Source organism: Octodon degus, unplaced genomic scaffold (assembly GCF_000260255.1).
Source record: "Octodon degus isolate 3935 unplaced genomic scaffold, OctDeg1.0 scaffold00125, whole genome shotgun sequence".
Classification (NCBI taxonomy): domain Eukaryota; kingdom Metazoa; phylum Chordata; class Mammalia; order Rodentia; family Octodontidae; genus Octodon; species Octodon degus.
Window position 1 is genome coordinate 557,841 of NW_004524701.1, and position 18,797 is coordinate 576,637.

Below are 18,797 nucleotides of genomic sequence, written 5' to 3' on the forward strand. Positions count from 1 at the left end.
CTATCTATCTATCTATCTATCTATCTATCTATCTATCTAATATATATATATCTTTCCTCCACCTAGGAGTTTATAAATTTCTTCACTTCAGACAAATTTTCACCACTAAAAAAGGAAATAAAAGTTTGGAGTTTTACAAATATGAAGTAATTTCATGGGTATAACTTCCCAGGAAAAAGGGCGCAAAAATTATTCAGTGTGTCTCTTGCTCCTTATATCTTGCATGTCCAAGTTGCCTACAGTGCTTATCTTCTGTCCCATCCTGTTATTGACTATAGGTTTTGTAGCTAACAGTTTAAAATTTCAAGCAATGCATCGGAAGACTAGTTTTCCTTATGTCTGTGCAGTCTTCAATTTAATCAACGTCTTTAAAAGATATACTTAGAAGATCAAAGTGTTGCTAAATGAAGAGGAAGTCAGTTATGCTGGAGTTCCCAGAGGCTTTTCATCAATGGCTAGCTGAATTTTTCTCCAGTGAGATTACCTAGTGTTTAATTAACGTGACATAAAACAATATTTACTTTATAGTGTAAATAAATCTGTAATTTTTATCAAATGTGTAAAAACAAATATAATGAGATTTGTAAGCCAGAATATTTTATTGTATTTTTTTTCTGTATTTTAGGAAAGGGTGTTCAGGGTTTCACTACTAGATTGGACTCGTAGTGATCCTCCTGTTTGCAGCCTCCCAAGAGCTGGGATTACAAGCATGTGCCACCACGCCCAGTCTCAAATGCCCTGTCAGTGTGCCCCAAGGGCAGGGCTGGCATGGCAGGCCCAGGTATGGAACCCTAGGCCCCTGTGCCTGCTTGCAGGTGCTCTAATCCGCTGAGCTATTTTCCTGGCCCCAGAACATTTTTATATAGATAAATACTCATCCCCTGCCTAGTGGATTTTAGCAATTTTCTTATTTATTGTGAACACACAGAAATTTTTACTGTATTCTCTCAATATAGAAGAATACCCCTGTGATCCCAGCACATGGGAAGCTGAGGCAGGAGGGTCATGGTGAGTTCGAGTCCAGCCTGGGCTACACAGAGTAACGCCAGCCTGAACTGTGTATTGAGACCCTGTCTCAAAGACTAAAAACAAAATTAAAAAATGGAGAGGAGTTGAGTATTCTATAAAAATAAAGTCTATCTCATTCTCACTTTTCTGAAATTAGACACAAGCTTTTACTGAAAATCAAGAAGGGTCACAGTGAGTTGGATTTCGAACAACATAACTGTTCATAACAGAACTCATACTCAGGCACATTTGGGGGACGGGCTTAAAACATGAGAAAATGAAGGAAGAAATGCAGCAAAAAAAAAAAAGAAAGAAAGAAAAGAAAAGAAAATAGTGTCCTGGAATATTCTAGAGAAACAAAAATCTGTGAACAAATGATACAAGAAGTTTTCTAATTATACATGATAAAAATAAAATCAGTGCAAACTACGGCCGTTACATTTGACATATTCAGAGAAAGTGCTGAAATGCACAGTACTTCTAGCTAATTTTCTTTTGAAACACTTGATAATATCCAGTTCATTCAATTTTCCCCATAGAAAGATTCCTATTAAGCCACATTTAATATAAGGAATAATATATGGGGATATATAATTTTGTGTTCCAGTGTATTTTAAGAAACCAATAATTTGTATGAGTATTACTAGGAGAGAAAATACTTTAAAAGAATATGTGAAGAGCAAGAGCCTGAGTTCAATCCCTGGTTCCACCACAAAAAAATAAATAAAAATAAAAATAAATAAATAAATAAAATAAAATGTGAAGTAAACATAATACTTTAATGAAGCTGTGCTTGCATCAGCATTGTGATTTTTATGTGTGTTATTTTGCTGTTTAAGTAACTAAACAGGGAGAAGGCAGACTACTTGCTTAGGAAGCCATGCATTCTATAAATGCATAACGAAGACTAAAAACTGTGCAAAGTATTATATTACACGTTATAAGGAAAAGAGAGAGCCTTCATAAACTAGGAGGTAGATGAGAAACAAAACGGTTTTAATGGCTGCGCCTGCTTGGCAAACACAATTCTGTGGTGTTTTTTTTTTTTTTTTTCTAATTTTCTCAAAGCTAGCAGCACAGTAGAGAACTATAACCTCTATTTTCATTTCATGAAATTTCCAAAGTCTGCACTGCTAGTGAGATAGTAGTTAAATGGACAGCTTAAATAGACTAAACAATTCATTTTAGTTTTCCTATAGCATATGGCATTTTTAATATGAAGAGCTAACTTTGTATAAGTAGTACTTGTATAATATTTGTATGGAAAAATGCAAATACTGTAAGAATGAACTCATACTTATGTTATTTATTCTTTTTTCCCATAATTTTGTTGAGAACCAAATAGCAATGAGACAGTTTCAAATCAAATTGGTAGAACAGTTTCATAAATTAACACATTGCATACATTCTTCCTAGTGGTTAATTGCTGTACAAGATGTGGACATGATATCCTATGTGCAAACACCATTAGAACAAATCACTCTATTCATTAAGAGAATGTAACTATGTATCTATCCTTTCCACTTTGAATAAACAAATACAAAATGGACATTCATCTGTATACCCTTTATTTGTTAAGTTCCATTATTTGAATATTATAGGTATGTTAACTCAGCAAAATAATCTAAAAGAGTTCAGTAGTCCCTAATAGTATTGGGTCTTCCACTGAAAGAATTAACAACTGGGACCTGCTCTTACTGAGAAGTTTTTTCACGTCAAAAGAAATTACCAACAAAGTGAAAAGGCAACCCACAAATTTGGAAAAAATCATGATAAATAAGTACTCAGACAAAAGTCTGCTCTCTAGAATTTATAAAGAACTAAAAAACACTAGGGCCCCAAAATTTAAAGATCCAATCCAGAAATGGGCATCTGAGATGAACACATGCTTCTCAGAGGAAGAAATTAAAGAAGGGAATAAATATATGAAAAAATGCTCCACATCACTAGCCATCCATGAAATGCAAATTAAAACAACATTGAGATATCGTCTCACCCCAGAAAGAATGGATATCATAACAAAATCACCCAACAACAAATGTTGGAGAGGCTGTGGGGAAAAAGGAACCCTTCTTCACTGCTGGTGGGAGTGTAGACTGGTACAACCACTATGGAAATCAGTATGGAGACTCCTCAGAAAAGTTCGACTGGAAATCCCATTTAAACCAGCTATTCCTCTACTGGGAATTTTTCCAGAGGATCTGAAAACATTATATCATAGTGATATATGTGTGCCTATGTTTATAGCAGCCCAATGTGTGATAGCCAAATCTTGGAAACAACCAAGATGCCCATCACCTGAGGAGTGGTTGAAAGAGATGAGGTATTTTTACACAATGGAGTATTATTCAGCTATTAAGAATGATAAACTCTAAGCCTTCATATTGAAGTGGATGCCACTTGAACATATATTCATAAGTGAAATAAACCAGACACACATGTGCAGATATTGTTATTTATTCTTGAATGTGCTATTCTCTTAATATGGTTAACCTTTCCAGGTATGAAGCTATTTTACCAATTCCTTGAAATACTTTAGTTATCAGAAAACATTGTTAAGTTTGCATTTCCTTATGGAAGCCATGCAGGTAATTAAGTGGTTGTCCCTAAATAAAAGTAGAACCTGGCATGTACAATAAATCCTGAATGAACTAATAAATAAACTGCCTTAGAAATGATATATTCTTACTTGAACATTTAGCACCAGAAAGTAATTCTTTTTCTAATGCACTAAGTGCAGGAAACATTTGTATTTTTAAACAAATGACATAGAATGGGAAAAATTGACAGTGTCAGACTTAGAGTAATAATTTAATTTTTTTATCATAAGGAATGGTAGCAGTCAACACATGCTTTGGTTTGGTCATGCTCTGAGGACGACTTGTCATATTTTTGTTTAACACAATGATTAAAGGGATGTGAGAACTGATTGCTAGAGTGACTGATTCCAGGTCTGTATGTGGCAGCATCATGTTGGTAGATGGATACAGGCCACTGTGGAAGTGTTTACACCATGGAAATAGCGATAGCTATTCTCATTGATAGCTTCTACCGATGAGGACCGCCTGTCCATTTATTTATCCATCAATCTATTGATCTACCTATCTATCTGTCTGTCATATAGTTGCATTGAATATGCAGGATTTTCATGATTAATTGGTGGAAATAAGGAATGCTAAACAATCTGCAATTCTCAGAAGAGTTTCTCATAACGAAGTATTGCCCTTTTTCTATAATTAGCTGGCTTTAGCTGTGCCTCAATTTTTCATAACAGAAATTGTGTTTAGGTATGGCTTTCATCTATAAGTTAAATTTCAACAATGTGAATGCCATGTGAACTACTTAAGAGTGAAAATTGCTTAGTCATCATTTCAGATTATGTTTTTTATTGTGGTAAATGTTATTTATGAGGTTTTATACCTGGGACACCCTCTATCAGTGTTCACTTTCTACTTTGGGAGTCAATTTGCTTCACTATAGTAATAATAATCAGAAATCTATAGCTTTGTCTTCTGTGTAGTTCTGTCTGAGTATTTATGTATACGAGTATCATTTTATTTTGAAACAGCTATTTGTTTTCTTTAAATCATAGTCAATGCATTATATTGACTTTCTGAAGTTAAATATAGAGGTGGTTACAGTATCCATGAGTTGCATTTGAACATTAAACAAGCCAGTGCAGTTCAATTTCTTCATTTTACAGAGCAGAAAGAATAAACTGAAAGGTTGAGTAACATGAACCCATTCACAGACAACACCAGCCTTCTAGCTTGTGTTAAAATTTTATGTTTATGGGCCGGTCAGATAGCTCAACGGATTAAAGTGCCTGCTTAGGTTTGATCCCCAGTGTGCTGTGTGAGCCCCATCCCAGGGGCACACTAAGATGGCAATTGAGCTTGGGCGTGGTGGCACATGCTTGTAATCCCAGCACTTGGGAGGCTGAAAACAGGAGGATCACTACAAGTTCAATCTGTGTAGTGAGACCCTGTAGACCCTGTCCTAAATACATAAGAAAAAGAAAAAAAATCCATTTACCCTCCATGCTTATGCAGTTTGTCTATTTTCTTGACCTACAAGGATAAATGCATATTATTTGTGAAAATGTATGCATAGTTATACCAGTTGCTGATAAAAATCAGGATAAAAATCCTACTGGGTATGAACAATACATCTTCACATACACCATGCCACATTCTTCTGTTCAGTGGCTTGGGATTTAGTTGACAGACACAGGGTTGAGGAATTTCATCACTGTGGTTAGATTTTTGTGAAATTTATGGCACCCAAGAACTACATCTTAAATTGCACACTTCAAATTAGCTGTGACCTTAATGGTTGCTTTGATGTGAAATGCTTTGCCCTGCTGCCACCTGCATACAAGTGACCACATCTTTGCTGTGTGGTGACTGCTGCATATTAAGCTGGCTTTTGTTCCACCTTTCCTCACTGTGCTCAAACTGAAAAAGAATGAAATGAAAATCTTTTTTTTTTTTCACGGTGCTGTGTCAGCTAATGCAAGTAGAAAACATGTTATAGGTTCATAAGGAAGAGGAAATGAGAAGTTTTGCTGCAGTTGGGAACCGCACAAAGGACAAAATGGCTTTTGTATTTTGGGTCCCTATGGGTAGCTGCCTGTGAATGCAGAGCAATGCTAGCCTAAGCAAGGCCATTCTCATACCAGATTTCTCTTGGTCAAGGTCATATCCAAGAGTGGCATGAGATTAACACACTGCTTTAAATATAAGTTTATTAAGTTCAAGTTAAATTCTAAAACTTCAGGTAGACTTTCTTTCAAAAAGCTTGCTTCCAGCTATTAGCATATGCAATGAAAAGAAAATATATTGCCTGCATATTTTCTTGTACTTTAATCAGCATTAAAGATAATAATAGGAAGTAGTTGAGTTTAAGTTCCAGAACTGGAAGTTTTGATATTATATATTTTTTCCTATCCCTAAAGTTAGAGAATCTTTAGAATATATTTTACATGTCACTCGCAATGAGGTGCTTTTCCTTCTTTTATGTCACATAAAAGGTGGATACTGAGTCAAATGACAGAGATGCTCCCTTTGTCTCTTCATGGTCTTGCATTTGTACACGTCCTAAGGCCAGCTCACATTATCCCCTTACCAAAGTGCTCCTGTGAGCACTTCTCCAAACCCAGAATGGATACTAACATAAATATGAATCTCCAAATAGGAATTATTACTAGCGCTGTCCCCAAATGTGTTTCTCCTTGGTATCTTTTCTTCTAGGAACATCTCAGAAGATGTTCTTCCATTAGACAAACACTTAGGATGCTCTTCTTTTACATGAAGTACCTCTTCTCATCAGTTTCAGATATGCAAAGCCCCGACTGCACCGTCAGTGGTTGCCCCCTGAAGGGACCAATCCTCAGTCTGATGCAATAAATAAGAAAAATCCATTCAACCTCATCAATTTGTGTTATAGTAGAGATTGCTCACTGAAGAAGATTCTGTTCCCTTTTAACTAAACTGCCATTGTTGGAGGTGATTTTTAAAAAGCTGTTAAAAAAGATTGACATGCAACAGAAAGGCATAATACTGTCTGCTTCTTGAGTAGGACCATTTAGATGACCTTTCCTTGGGAGGATGTCCCCTCATTATCTTTTGAGATACACCTTTATGTTAGGCAGAGAAAAGCATGAATGCATAAAATGGCAATATTTAAGGGCAACCTTCTAATACTACCAAGTTTTTCTGTAAAAAAAGAAAAAAAGCAGTATTTCACTATGTATTGGGTGAGTGGGGAAAAAGTCTTTTCATGTTTAGGATCAGGTTGAATATGTGGGCATAAGCAGAAGTGCTCTGATTTCTTGTTTGTTTTTTGGTACTGGAAATGGAACTCAGAATATTATGCTTGCCAGCCAAGCACTGTACTGCTGAGTGATATCCACAGTGGTATGTTTTATAGTCAAATGTTAATATGGGCACTGTAACTTGAAAGGAAAATAAGTAAACTGAGATATCCCCTTGTTTGTGTCCTAGGTTGAAATGAAATTTAAGTTACTAGGGAATAAAATGAGTCTGAAAGTGCTGGCTTTAGTTCTTAGTCCTAACTATTACCATATTTTGCCTGTGAGGCACAATAATCATTAGTGTGTATTGGTGTATTTAGTGGATACTTGACTAGAAGATAGCATATTAAATCAAATTTCAGAACTAGTGGACAATGTGGAAATCTTCAAGAAGAAAGCTTAAAGCAGTTTTGGTCCATTACCCCTTATATCTCTCCTGTTATGGCAAGTATGACTACTAGGGCTTTCAACTCTGAGGTTCAGAGAACTAGAAACTAAGTAGCTGCAACAGAATTAGAACCTAGTTCCTCAAATATTACTCTAGTTCCATTTGAAAAATTATGCAATTTTGAGTCAGCTCCTCTCATATTTTAACATTTGGTTCCTGTCATATCCTTTTTCAAGTTGTTTTTAATGAGCAATATGCCTTATTTTCTGTCATGTAAAGTAATAATTAAGAATAAAAATTGTAGGGCTGGCCTAATAGCTCAGCAGATTAAAGCGCCTGAAAGCAGGCACTGGGGCCAGAGATTTGATCCCTGAGCCTGCCTTGCTGGCCCTGCCCTGGGGGGCTGGCGGTGAGATGGCGATTAAGACTGAGCATGGTGATGCACACTTGTAATCTGAGCTCTTGGGAGGCTGTAAACAGGAAGATCACTATGAGTCTGATATAGTAGTGAGAACCTGAACACCCTGTAGACACTTTCCTAAAATTAAAAAAAAAAAATGAAGAAGGAGAAGGAGAAGGAGAAGGAGAAGGAGAAGGAGAAGGAGAAGGAGAAGGAGAAGAAGAAAAATAAAAATGTTACTGGATGCACACACTCAGACACAGACTTGTAAAAGTTCTAAAAAATATTCACAGGTAGTGCTTTAAGGATCATGCTGAAAACACATTTTGTCTTTAAGTATCAATTGATAAAAGGATTTTAAAACACCTGGCAGAAGAATTTAAGTTGTGTGGTCAATGAACAATGGAGGGCCAGGGAAATAGCTCAGTAGAATAAGTGCTTGCCTGGCAAGTGCAAGGTCTTGAGTTCAATCCCTGGTACAGAAAAAAAAAAAAACAGTGGAATAGGTGGAAATTAGTGAATTTTATGGTGATTTCAGTGTATGTACTTAGAAAGTAACTGGATCAGAAAAGAGAAAGAAAACAAGAGAAGAAAACCTGAAAAAATATTTAAACTATGGTTTTGGAAAAAGGGGCAGTTCGTGCTTCCGTTGTTAAGAACTGCGGTGGCCAATGCATTCGCTTTGCTGACCAGCTCATTGCTTTCTTGTGTGCAAGCAGACGGATGCAGCTGCCATCGTCGCTTCTTTTCGTGCCCACACACTATTCGATCCCACAGATAGTGGGGATTAGTGGAGGCATAAAAATGAATGGAAGCTTCATTGGAAGTAACTGTATGAAGAAATGATTCAGGCTTGTAAGAGCCCAAGGTTTGGATGGGTGGAACAAGGAGAAAGAGATTTTAAAAAATGTGTTTAGTGCATGTACTAACTGCCCAAGAGGAAGACATTCATGTGTATTGAAGGCATGGAGTAATAAATTATTTTTAAATAATAGAAGTAAAGGAGAAAAAATAGCAACATATTAAGAAGACAATTTCGTAGAAGTGGATACAGGGGGAAATGTGATACTGTTATGAAGTTAATGAAAGTAAATAAAAAGAAGATATTAAACAGCAAATGTAATTACAGCAAATGTAATTCTAATATCTCAACAAATGTGAAATGGGATTATCAAGAATATTATGGAGAACAGAAGGGCTACTGTGAAGAACAGAATGCTCTGAAATGTAACATGCCATTTAGAAATGATCTTAAGACACAGACCAACAAGCTTGCAGTCCGCTCCAGTCCCCCGGTTGTGGGCCTCTTAAGCTCAGCCCTGTCCCCCCACCTCAACATTGTAGGCCACTGATCAGTGTAACAGAATCAAGTTCTCTACTCCATGAAGTTTGCAGTTTAAAAGTGCAGCACAGAAATGATGATAAATGATGAGAGGAGCTAAACTTTGTTAGCTCTCCAAATATCTTTAAAGAAGGCCTCTGTATCAAATAACTCACTGACTGGAAGAGTAGTGGGGAGAGACTGAGAAAGGCTCTTTGCTGAACCCTAAATTACACAGATAGGAGAAATGAGTTCTTTTTCCATTAGATAGTAGTGTGCTGATAGACGACAATAATGTAGTATATATTTCAGTGAAGGTGAGATGGGTTTTAAATGTTTTCTCCAAAAAATTTCATAAAACCTTGACAAGAAGAATATGTACCTAATTTGAGCATTTTGCAATGTACACCTTTACTGAAGCTTGAAGTTTTACCTCCTACATAATAGACTTTTTATGCATCATACTAGCTTCTCATCACTATACTGAAATACGCAACACAGACTACTTATAAAGAAGAATACTTAACTCAATGTTGTGGAGGCTCCAGGGAAATTCTGGTGAGTCCTTAATTCCTGGTGAAGGTCTCTGTATGTGAAAAAGCTTATATCATCAAACAAAAATCATAAAGTGATCTCCCAAACTCTCTTTGGAAAACATAGAAAAGGACTTCCCATTAGTTGCCCCTAAATGTCTGCAAGCAGCTCTCAGTTCTCAATACTGACACTTCACCCTGTAGGGCACGATGCCTCCAATCACAGTATATCCTAGGTACACACTCCAAGCACACAGAGATCACAGGACACATGTATGTATGTATGTATGTATGTATGTATATGAATTACGTGAAAAACTTTGTGGTCAAATGCTTCTGTGACAGCTGATAGTATTCCTTTCATTAGGTGAAGAGATAATGGATTGATAGATAATAGGTGGTTGGATTGTGGGGTGCGCACCTCGTCCATGGATAAGCCACCTATGTGGAGTAGGAGCACAGTGGAGGAAGCAGGTCGCTGAGCAATGTGTCTTTTTTTTTTTTTTCTTTTTAAAAAATTTTAATTTCATCAGTATATGTTTTTATAGTACATAATGATTACATTCATTTTTTGAAGTTGTTACATGAGCATAACACATCTTAATTCTTTTTTTCCTCTTGCCATCCTTTTTTTTTTTTTCAAAGTTTTATTGACAAAGAGATAGCAATGAGACAGTTTCAAATCAATGTGTCTTGATGTCAGTCTTTCCTCAGTCTTTTCCCTCTGTTGCTGTTCAGTGACTGCCCTGAGACAAATCAGGATTCTGTCATGCCTTTCTGCCACACCACAGCCCCAAAGCAATAGAGCTGGCTGACCATGGATTGAACCACTAAAACTGAATCACAAATCTTTCATCCTTTGTTTTTCTTAAGCATTTTGTCAGACTGACAAAAACTGCCTGACACATGCTTTTCAACTACATGAAATAATATACAGAAAGGTGTTTTACTTTCTAGGTTTTTTTTTTTTTTTTTTTTTAGTATGGCATAGATTTTCAGAGAGGCTATCATTTGCATTAAGGTTATAGATAAGTTGTCTGCTAAACAAATAAAAATATAATTTGATTTGTGTCTTAAGAGAGGACTTGCATTAAGCTTCATAAAATACTAGGGATTATATCCATAACCTATTTTGAAATTCAACACTCTGTATAGATTGTATGAACTTTAGAAGAAATGTTGAAAAGGTCTAATGACTTTTTGTTCTTTTGGAAGCTATATTATCCCATTATCCTTTAGTCTTTTGTTAAGAAAAATCTCATAGAACCTATATAATATTAAGAATTCTTTCAATAAGCTGCACCATTTTGAGCATGATTATTTTCAAATAGAAACATCACCTATTAGAGTAAGAAGGTTAAACATGTTATATCTTTCCTGAAGAGCCAGTACAGGACTTTACATACATAGAGCATTTGGGAAAACTGATTTTATAATGCAAAAATCTGGATGGCATATAAAAAGGAAGAATTCTAATACTTTATGATTAGAATCAAGACTCCAAATCTGTTTTTTTCACCAAACTTTAGGCAACTCTAAATATGAAAGCATAGATTATATTTTGTTTTTTTCTAGAGTATTTATGAAATATGTAACTACCATCTGTGAAGCATAGAATGATTCTCTTTTACAAAAGAGAGGCTTCATAACCCATATTTAGTTTATGATCTTACGTTAAAAGCTGTCAAATCACTCTTTTAAGTCAGTACTCCACAGATGTTCATTAGACACCTATGATTAAATGTTAGCAAAATCTTCATTAGAGAATTGAATAGATTCACAGGCAACACTTTTTCCTAAATGCCTGAATATGATCTGGATTTCCTATGAGTAGAAATGTATCTCATATTTATTTATGATTGCTTGCTCTAAAAATAATCAGACCAATTTAGCAGGGCTTTATGTCTGAGGCTCTGAAGAGCTTTCTCTGGGATACTTGTTCTCCCAGTCTTTCTGATTGGAGAGACCTTTGTACCTTCAGAGCACTTTATAACACTAAGAAGAATGTGACAAAAAATTTTTCCATGAGCCATAAATATGATAAACTAAAAGAAAAAATCAAATATACTGCAAATTTCCAAAATCAAGAAAGACTGGAAAAACAGAGAGAAAAGCAAACCACTGGTCGTTAAAATTCTCAGTTTAGTGTTTTTTGTGGTCCATTGATGTTAAAAGCATTAATATTTGATTTGTATTGTGTGGTTTGACTTAATCAATGTTTATATGTAATAGAATATGTCTGACTGATTTAAGAAGTGTAAGAATATTTGCATTATTGTTAGTTGCATTGCCAAGAGTAGTCTCAAAATACTAAAATTTCATTAAAAATCAGTTAAATTACTGTAAGTAATTAAAAACTAATTTCTGATTCTAGTTATTTATATTAAATAAATCACTGAAAATAAAATTTCATAAGTTAATATTCACATGGCTTAGCACATTGTACTTTTGTATGGCAAATCTTCCCTTTCCCCAGGAACTGGAGATGAGAGGTGGTATTTTTAATTTAGGAATTTTGAAGTTTAGAAATACTATCTAGATTATCTCTTAATCCAACAAACAATAAAATAACAGATTTTAGAAATTAAAGGTTAGTATTTTTTTCTTTTTTATTTTAGGGATGAGTCTACCGGGTGTTCAGGGTCTCATTACTAGATCAGGCTCATAGTGATCTGCCTATTTACAGCCTCTCTAGAGCTGGGATTACAGGCATGTGCCACTATGCCCAGTCTCAATTGCCATCTCAGTGCGCCGTGGGGCCGGGCCGGCAAGGCAGGCCCAGAGATTGAACTCTCAGCCCCTTCTTGAAGGAGCATTACTCGTTTGAACTATTTGGCCAGCCCTGAGCTTTAAATTCTTTTCTATGTGTGTGTGCGCAAAGGTTAGTATTATCATGAAAAGTTTTTACATATATATGTCATTATCTGTACTGTATGCCTGATACAATGAAACTTTATTTAAAAAGTCAAAGGTAATATGGAAAAAGTATTATGTCTAAAGATATAGAAAACATTTCCATACTTGTGGCATCTCATCTAAATTTTGTCCATTAGGGCCAGAGAAATTGCTCAGCAGCATAAGCACCTGCCTGGCAAGCACAAGGTCCTGAACTTGATCCCCATACCAAAAATATAACAAAACAAAACAAAATTCTGTCTGTTAGTAATACGAATAATTACTTTTTAAATTCTCCAAAACTCATTTCATTATTTAGAAAGTGGAAGTAATAATACCTGCCCTAGCTCAGTGACAAAGAAACTATGTATGTTGCTATCTGGGAGGCCTAAATGAATGTTACCTTTTCATTCACTTATTCAGTATTTCATGGAAAAAAAAAAAAAAAAAAAAAAAACATTGGCTGTGTGCACTAGACTGGCTTTAGCGTCACTGCTGGAGATAAGTGACTGCATGCACATTGTATGGTACTGATACTTGTGAGTCATAAAACGCCAGTGCAGATCTAGCTGACACTGTCACGACTGACACGGATGGTGATGGTCTTGCCTAGTGGGGTCTGCTGCTGAAGACGGCAGCCATCAAGGCCCGAAGGCTGGTGCTGCGACTGCGGTAGAAGCCAGGCAAAGCAGCTCGCAGCCAGGAGAAACACTTTTTCAGTTGAACTGGTTCAGTTTGGATATTTCTCAGTTGGAAAAGAATCAAAGAAAAGAGTTGAGAAAAGCCACCAGTGATTTACAACAGGAGACAATAGTGAAACTGTAATCAGAGCGTTAAAACTTGGGGAGCTTTCGAGGAAGAGCTGACAGTGTGCTGGAGCTTTCAATCTTTGGTCTTGTCAAGGTTGTTTTAAGGTGATGGACACATACAGAATGAAAGTTCATTTAAAATTGGAGTTTACATAAAAGGAGAGTTGCCTTGATGTTAAAAGAAGTCGGTGGACTTGAAGTCTAAAATATGCAGGAATGAGATACAATCCGGTGTCCAATGCAATATTAAAAAGATCAAAGACTTGACTTGAGAGCACATTAAGAGGTAGGATGGGCAAAAGGAAAAAAAATTGTATTCCTGGCATCTATGAAGGAAAGAGAACAGTTTAGAATATCAAGGTTAGGAAATAGTCCAAGATAAATGGGCTCTGAAGAAAAATATCTTTAATGAAAAGCAAATGATTTGTGATGTTGGCTAGAGTAGTTCTAGTACACTTGTGGCTATGAAAGAGCAGTGAGTTACAGCAGGAGAGACTTGAGGGGACCTAGATACAACAGAAGTTTGACAGCAGGTGCTGTTCGCAGTGATGGAACCAGCTCTCCTTTCCCGAGGACTAACGCACTCTAAGCTTCAGAATTCAGTGTCCCCTTTCTCAAGAGAGACCCTTCCTCTGCCAACCCTAGGCTTGCCTTGGTTTCTGGCTCTTTCCTCACCACTTTTATTTTACTATTTACTCACTCAAGTCTATTTTATTTATAGCAACTTCATACTGTCTTTGATAGCATAAAGAAGAACAGTTATGAAGTAAAAGCTGAAAAAAATTTTATATGGCTCCTTGGAAAGCCTGTCTTGTGATCAGAAACATTTGACTTAGGACTCTTTTCCTCGGGAAATCTTCATGTCAAAATCCTCTTGCAGTTTTATGTTTGTAAGCTCTAGCTATACAAAAATGTGATCTGTAGTTAATAGTGTAAAGTATCTATATGCCCGGCATATTTTAGTCTCACTTTTTTGCATAAATTATATTGGTCACTTGCATGTTATTATTCATATACCTGCTCAATTTTCAAAATCTTTGTCAGAAACATTTTAATCTGTCTTTGAAGTATTATGTCATGATATCTTTAGAATAATGATTTTCCCTAGCTATTTCAATAACAACATATTCAACTGCATGACAAAAAGCATGAAAAAATGTGAAAATTACATGAGGTACACTTAAATTAGTTAGAAAGGACGATAATTCATGTAAGACAAAGGAGATTGGTTGTTTCTAGTATTGAACAGCTGGTGGGCTAGGAAAGATGGGCTTTGTAGACACTATATGGTTAATATGATGGGCCTGTGTTTAGGGAGCATATTCATTTATGCAAGAGGCAAACCCAAAGCAGTAGCATGCTCCAGTAGGTGACACCGAGAATTGAAAGAGATGACATGATGTCAAAGGTAATCATATGTTAGTACATAATGATTATTGCATGAAATCTGATTCCAGCATTTTCTCAGACACTTTAAATGAAGAAAGTCCAGCATTTGTATTAAGTCTTTTTAGAAAAATTATCTTTCAGATTTATAGGCACAGTGAGAAATCCATTTTGGAAATTCTTATTTAGGAAATTCCATATCATGGAATAGAGAGAAGTGAATAAATGAAGAAATAATGTAATCAAGTAATTTTTCTGATACTATGACTTTTGGTTATTGTCAAGCTGTTTAGAGCTAATATAATTTTGATGGAATAAAAACTGTGAAATTGTTTTACATCACTTTTTGAAAAGTATATCATTTATTGCATTGAGCTAGTTTGCAAAAGTTTATAACAAAATTGACAATATATACAGTAATACATAAGTTAAATAATAAGTCACTCAATAAAGAAAATGACTGGTATAAATTTCCTTCTTACTCTCTGAATAGAATTAATCAGGATACTGATGGGCCAGGGTGCTCCAGGTTATTCATTACAAATTTGTGTCTTGTTTAACATGAGTTCACATTGCTGGTTCGCAACTTTCTAGCTTCCTATGTTTTACCTTAAACCAACTGAGAAATGGTAAGCTGAGTTTATTGTTTAGTCAGAGAGTCAAAAGGGAGTTCTGAAATAAAAGTCAGAAAAAAATAAATTTTTAGAGTTGGAATAAAATCAAATTATAAAAACAAACAATTTTAAGAGAAGAGAGAGAAGGGCAGTTCTGAGGGTGAGATCCAGGAGGAGGGCACAAGTGCCTTAAAAGGCTAAAGGCTTTGAGTGCAAAAATGAGGCATGTGTACAGCTTTACTATCTTGTTGGAATTAAAGTGTCTGAGAGTGAATTAAAAAAGTGAGTGGGAAGAAAACAAAATTTTTATTAAGCCACAAGAACAGCAAATTTTAATTTAAAAAAATGTAATTAGTACAGGGTCTATAGGGTCTTACTACATACATCAGACACTTAGTGATCCTCCTGTTTTCAGCCTCCCAAGTGCTGGAATTATAGGTGCGTGACATCACACTCACTCTCAATTGCTGTCTCAGTGCACCCCGGGGTGGAGCTGGCACAGTGTGCCAGGGATTGAACCCTGGTCCCTACATCTGCCTAAGCAGACACTTTAAGCCGCTGAGCTATCTTGCTGGCCCTTGAACAGCAGTTTGAAACTGTGAGACTTCAAGTAGTATATAGGGTAAAATGAAGCGCAACTGTAGCTTCATTGAGAGTGTGGAAACCCAGTTCGGCAGCGTTAAGGCCGATAACAGATTGCAAAAGAAAGGAAAGGAATGGTGAAAAAGAAGGCAGCTTCAGGAGGTTGGCACTGAGGAAAAATAGAGGAAAACTTCCTAAAATATTGGGATGGAATTTACTTAATTGCATTTTGGCAAGTTCTAGAGGCTTTTCATCTTCTCATCTGTGAAGAAGTAAAGACAGCTTTCCGTGTTTCTTGTCTTCTCAGATTTGGCTTCCAAGCCCCGTTGAGGATGGAGTTCTCCTCAGATTTCAGGGTGTGATGTTGCATATTGGACCACAGATGCTCCGCGTTCCTACCAAGCTTTTCCATTTCCTTTTCCTTCCACAAGTTTGTGTTTCACCCTCCTCATTTTTCTCTCAGCTGTTGGAGGCTGCTACCGTGAGCTCTGTATTCCTTAGCAGATGGTCCTCAAGAGGGACAGCAATGCATTCCTCTTCTCTACCTCACTTAGGAATCAAAGTTATTCAGCTCCTCTGACCCCCAGCAGTAAAACCTGCAGGGAGTTTACATCCAACCTAGCTGTGAACTGCAGAAAGAAAGGCTTAGTTAGGGGCAGTTTATGTCCCGTGAAGTGAGAAAGGGGACCACTAGCATAAAGTCCTGAGGAAAAAAGAAATCATCAAATTCAAATTACAAAGGGAAAAGAAGGTCCCTGTCTGAATTTTGGATTTTCTGAAGGATAATTCCAGCTTTCCATGACCTTCTTTGTATTGTCGAAGGGTGACTTCTTCAACTTGCTCAGACACAATAAAGACTTATTTTAAAAATTAAAATGATTAGATGATTCAAACTCTATTCACCTTTCACCTTTTAACTAGTAGTATGAGTACTGTATTTGAAATTAAAGACTGTGGTGATTTATATTAGATTTTTTTTTGCTTTGTTGCAATAGGATGGTGGTCTCCTGTTACCTTACAAATTACTCTAACCTTAATATCTTGTAAAACCAAATGTTTGCTATTTCCTAGTTGTGGTGGGCCAAGATTGTGGATGCTGCTTTCCTGAATTGGCTCAGTGCAGCTCACTAGGTTGGAATCAAGTTGTTGACCTGGCTGTGGTCTCTCAAGGTTATACTTAGTAAGAATTCAATTCCAAGGTCCCTCCCCTGGCTGTTGGCAGGGTCAGGTCCCTGGTGACTTTAATGCAGGCACCGGGTCCTTGCCCTGTAGGCATCTTCCTCTGGAATTTATGACAAAGCAGTAGATATCTTTTAGCATGAGCAAGGACAGGAGGCACTTAGTTGTATCCTGATAACTTCATGCAAGGCATAAGGGCTGGTCCACAATTCAATGGAAGGAATTACGTGGTGCACAAATAGTAGGTGGTCATATGTTGGGAAACCATTTGTAGAATACCGGTCTCACCCCATGAAATTTCCCAGTACAGTCATCAGTTCTTGTTAATTCTGATTTTATTTTTTGGTTTTAATTCTTTTTTTTTTAAATTTTTTTATTTTGTTACTGAGAATCAAACTCAGGACCTTGAACTTGCCAGACAGATTCTTATACCACTGAGCTATATCCCTAAAACTGGTTTTAATTCCTAAAACATGCATTGTCCAACACAGAACAGGATATACATAATTTTGATTTTGTAAAGAGAAATCATGAAAACGTATAGGTAGTATAAAAATTATTTTTCTTACTATCAGTTTTTATTTGCAAAACTTTATGAGACATTCTCAGTACAAAAAAATGACATCAAAAAAGCTTAGCAGCTTCATATATAGTTTTTAGTGCTATTTAATGAAAATATTCATACATGCTGCTATAAAAGTTACCAGGTTAGAAATAAAAACTATTTTAGATACTTGAAACCCCAAATATTTAAATCTAAAATGTGGAAAATATTTTAATTTTCAAATTTTTAATTTTATGATATTTGTAATCTTGATCTTATGCAAATAATATCTACTCTTTAAAGAGCGTAGAAAATCATGAATGCAACTACAAATAAATTCAAAATTTGAACTCTTTGCACAGTGGCAGTACCATAGCCAGTGAGGTTTATCTGAGATGCAGTTATTACTAATCGAAAACTTTTCCAAAAAAAAATTAATATGCATATTATTTTTTTCTTTTTTTTTTTTTTTTTGCAGTGTGATACACACCATTTTAATAGTAACTATGATTAGACATAACATAAGAGTATAGAGTCCTGATCTGAGGGTCAAAGAAGGCTACTGAAACATGGTGACATTTGCTGTTTAGAGAATAAAGAATGTAAAGAATCACAGAGCATCCAATGCCGAGAAACTCATGTGAGGGAGTTTGACAGAGAACTCAGGATGACATTGAAATAATGTAAGAGTAGAGTAGGTAGGGCCAGGGTAATAGCTCAGAGGAATAAGCACTTGCCTGGCAAGTGCAAGGTCTTGAGTTTGATCCCTGGTACCACACACACACACAAAATAGAGTAGATAATATTTTGTATTTGATAGTAACACTGCAAAAATATTTAAGTCCTAATAATTCACATTTTCTTTGCTGTAATTTAATTCAGAAAATGAGTTTTCATTTCATCAAGCCAACAAATGCCCAGAAGTGTTTTGTTTTTCAGTATGTAGTTGTGAGTTACTTTAAAAGGAGACAGGTTCTGAGTAGTAAATGTGTCTTTCAGTGATTTACATTATTATGCAACATTGAGTGTATTTATATGGTACAGGTCAATCAGCTAATGTACCATATTAATTGTGTGAGAACTGAGCCTATGACTTTGCTATTCGGCTGCTGCAAGTGTAATGTGCTCTATTCTTTTGTAGTAAACTACTTAAAAGTCTAGTTAAGTTTTTTTTGGCCAGCTCAGCCCACCCTTCGGGCAGGGCTGGCACTGCATGCTGTGCTGGGGATCACCCATGGTCCCCTGCGCCTGCCTAAGCTTGCTTAAGCAGGTGCTTTATGTCACTGAGCTATCTTGCCAGCCCTAGATAAATTTTTTTTTTTT

The 18,797-nt window shown here is 36.0% G+C and overlaps 1 protein-coding gene and 1 pseudogene across 2 annotated transcripts in view; both read left to right on the forward strand.

Annotated features, from left to right (window-relative positions):
• The window catches only part of Grid2 (glutamate ionotropic receptor delta type subunit 2), a 1,592,033-nt gene that overhangs the window by 238,888 nt on the left and 1,334,348 nt on the right, over window positions 1-18,797 (forward strand). The gene's annotated exons all lie outside the window — the stretch shown is intronic.
• LOC111812458 lies at window positions 17,825-17,952 on the forward strand (annotated as a pseudogene).